The following is a 4,234-nucleotide window of genomic DNA, read 5'->3' as shown; positions in this document are numbered from 1 at the left end:
TGGTTGTAAAATATCTGTTTGCCGAGAAACATGGCCGGCCAGCCATGAAGAGGGACAGCCAGCCAATCAAAAATGGCATGCACACTAATTGGCCAGCCTGCTTATTTAATTGGCCGGCCAACCATTAATTGGTCGGCCATCCAATTGTTTTTGGCCCCGCTGGTCATTAATTGACCCCGCTGCTCACTAAGTGGTTAGGCTTAAAAACGGGTTTGGGTCCAAATTGGATGGAAGGCTTGGGTTTGAAGCTCGAAACCGAATTCTTTTGCAAAAGATTCGAACAATTGTACAGTATATCAATTCATCATTAAGTGGTCACCATAAGGTGCCCAAGGCAGTCAAAATGGGGTATCTACACGTTGCTGACGCCCAGTACACCCCAGTCATCAAGTTGTTGCACACTCCACGTAGTGGTTTGGAGGCGTTAAAAGAAGGCGATGTCAAAGGGTGTGTCAGATGCAATTTGTTTGTCTGCCTAGATAGCAGTTGGCACATCCCTGCCTCCTAAGTTGGCATTACAAAGGCATTTGGGTGCTCGGCAAGATGATGAAGTCATAACTGCACAAAATAATACAACCACACAACCAAAAACGTGGAACTATTATATTATAACTCATCAAAAAACACATGCATGCGCCAAATCACTCAAATCCTCATTGTCGGCACACCACCGGATTTCTTTTATTTCAAAATTTTCTTTTTTTTTTCTTTTTTTTCTTTTTTGAATACTACCCTAAATTAGCTTAGACTAAATTAGCATGAGATAGGTGAGTTAAATTAGATGAGGTAAAGTAATGAACTAAAGAAAACAAAAATAAAGAAGGAAAGAAAATAAAATAAACTAAAAATAAATAAATAACTAAATAAACAAAAATAAAAAAACAAAAATATGAAATAAATAAATAAATAAATAAGTTAGTAGAGAAAAATAAAGTAAAATAATAAAAAAAAATCAAAACTAAGAACAAAATTTAAAACTAAACCACTATCCAACTGAACTAAACAATTAAAGTACAGCTAAAGAAATAAGAAACCACCAAACTAAACAATCATTTAAAAAAAAAAAAATAGGCAACCACAAATTTTTTTATTATTATTATATATTTTTTTGGGGGGTGGGCAGCACGTGCGTCGGAGATGGCCACACGTGCGGCGATCAATTTCTACATCGAGTAGCTCTTTTTTGTGTTAATTACAAATACACCCCCTAAGATTTGATTAAAATACGAATCGCCCCCTGTGATTTTGAAAATTACATTCCACCCCCTGAGGTTTCTAATTTTTATTTTATCAATAAATCATCAAGTCAATTAACAGTTTTTAAAGATGTTAAAAATATGTTTCAATTAATGATTTAGGTAATTTTATTATTGTATAGGAGAGCAATTATAAATTTCCTTTTTTTAGTTAATTCTATTAAATAAAAAAATCTAATAAGGGGGCAGTTGTAATTTTTCAAACCGCAGGGGATAATTTGTATTTTAAGCAAATCTTAGGGGGTGTATTGGTAATATACCATTATATATATATATATATATATTTCTTGTTTTGATGATGAACATTGATCAAAACGATATTACACTACCAATGAGCTATACTACAAGTAAAGATGGAGAAACCTAAACAAAAAACAAAGGTGGTTACCATGAAAAAAATGATGAAGCAGAAAAGATTGGAGATCTGCCAGAAAAAATGGTCGTCGGAGGGTCACCGGTCAGAGGGAAGATGGTGCGCTGGTGGTAAAGTGGTGAGAAGGTGGTAAGTAGAGGTTGGGTGAAGGTTGAAGGTTGAAGGGTTGGTGATGGTGGTGTTTGAGTGAGAGATGAGAAGAAAGAAGATGATAAGGTAGAGAGAGAGAGAGAGAGAGAGAGAGAAAGAGAGATAGAGATAGAGAGAATGAGAGGCAGAGAGAGAAAGAATCTGTGAGAGTGATGGGAGTGGGTCTAGGGTTAGATAATGAAATGAATTTTTTTTTTTAAATTTGTAAGGAAGAGAAATAATAAAATAAATAGAATAAATTAAAAAAATTGCAATAACAAAATCTTTTTTTTTTAGGGGGCTATCTGCACGTGCGGTGAATTATGGGCCGCTCGTGTTGCGGAATTATGACGCTCCGGCGGTGCTCAAGTAGAATGGTTTGGGGCTTGGGCTGCTCATGCACTTGGGCCCTTCTTTCGGGCCCCCCTTTTTTATTTTATTTTTTTTTTGGACAGATCGCTCGTGCACTATGTTGGGTTGCACGTGCGGTGAATAGTGGACCACTCCAACGGCAGAATTGGGCCACTCCAACAGCGATCCAGCAATAGCCGATTAGGGACTGGTCGCTCATGCTGTGACGTGGGCCACACGTGCGATCTACTCTCTTTTTTTCTTTTCTTTTTTTCTACAGCCATTTACTCCCCCAATTCTACTTGCACCTTTATTTCACATTCAAAATAAGAATAGCATTGTGAAAACATCTAAAAGTTCAAAAAAGGTATAATCTTCACGCGACAACCACAGGTATTACTTTTCTCACTAACCATGTTTGTAACTTTCCCTATTCTCCAACAGGGTAACAGACTAGGTCGATTCGATATCCAGAATCGAGACACCTAATGCTAACTCAACCTATGGGGCTACGATATAGAGTTCACGCCGGGGTGGTTTTGAAGCAATCTCCACACCCCTGGGCATTTAAGCCAGACTTTAGTCTCAGAAATTCCAAACCTTTGCGTTCTAGGATTTGCCATTCGAAGTCTAGTTTTCACCGTCTCAGTTAGTCTATTAGGAACTCACTACAAATACAGTTAAGTGGCTATACCAGCCCGTCATATGTCGTTCGGGCATGACTAACACCAAAGGAGTTGCACCTTTAGAGAATTTAAAGACCCCTAGACTCAAAGCAATTACGATGGAAAATATACTGGGTTGTCAAGTAGACAACTTCAATCATCTCCCTTCTTTGAATACCATCCATATAGTGTTTCAATCTTTGGCCATTGACCTTGAAGGTCGTACCATCTTTTGGATTTTTAATCTCAACCGCCATATACGGAAATACTTCGATAAGCTCATATGGGCCATCCCACCGAGGCCGGAGTTTACTTGGAAACAACCGCAATTTGGCATTGAACAACCACACTTTTTGGTGAGGCTAGAAGGACTTACGAGAAATGTGTTTATCATGAAATAACTTAGTCCTATCCTTGTAAATTTTGGAGCTCTCATATGCATCATTACGGAGCTCCTCTAACTCATTGAGTTTGAGTTTTCGATGGTCTCCGGCTTTGGCCATATCAAAATTGAACTTCTTAATGGCCCATAAAGCCCGGTTTTCTAACTCAACAGGAAAATGGCATGCTTTGCGAAAAACAATTCTATATGAAGACATCCCAATGGGTGTCTTACATGCAATGCGATAGGCCTAAAGTGCATCAACCAACCTAGTGGACCAATCTTTCCTATCGGACCTCACTGTTTTCTCGAGGATGTACTTGAATTCCCTATTAGAAACCTCTACTTGACCATTAGTCTAGAGGTGATAAAGAGTGCCAACTTTGTGAGTGATCATGTATTTGCGCACCAATGCCTCGAAGAATCGGTTGCAAAAATGTTTGCCATTGTCACTAATCATGCCACGTCAGAACCCAAAACGACAGAAAATGGTTTCATGGAGGAATTTAACCATAACTCTGTGGCCATTCGTTCTGGTGGCCACTGCCTCAACCCACTTGGAGACATAGTCCACAGCCACCAAAGTGTATTCAAATCCATAAGATGGTAGAAAGGGACCCATAAAGTCGATGCCCCAATCATCAAAAATCTCAACAAACAAAATAGGGGTCATCAGCATCATATCTCATCGTAACATAGAGCTCATTCGCTGACAATGCACACAAGCTCTACAGAAGTTACGGGCATCTTTAAAGAGAGAGGGCCAATAGAACCCACATTGTAAAACCTTGGCAACCATTTTCTGCCCACTGAAACGGCCACCACATGTATAAGAGTGACAAAAGGTGAGAATGCTATGGGTTTCACTCTCAGGCACACAACGCTGAATCACTTGATCCAGACAATACTTGAACAATTCTGAGTCTTCCCAGAAATAGTGCTTGACTTGTGAGAAAAATCGTTCTTTGTCTTCCTTAGACCAAGTTTTAGGAATTTGCCCAATTTCCAAGTAATTCACTATGTGAGCAAACCATAGGGGGGTCACATGTGACACCGCAAAAAGTTACTCATTCGAAAA

Source organism: Camellia sinensis, chromosome 11 (genome assembly GCF_055761805.1).
Source record: "Camellia sinensis isolate YWXY chromosome 11, ASM5576180v1, whole genome shotgun sequence".
Taxonomy (NCBI): domain Eukaryota; kingdom Viridiplantae; phylum Streptophyta; class Magnoliopsida; order Ericales; family Theaceae; genus Camellia; species Camellia sinensis.
Note: the sequence above shows the minus strand (reverse complement) of the source record.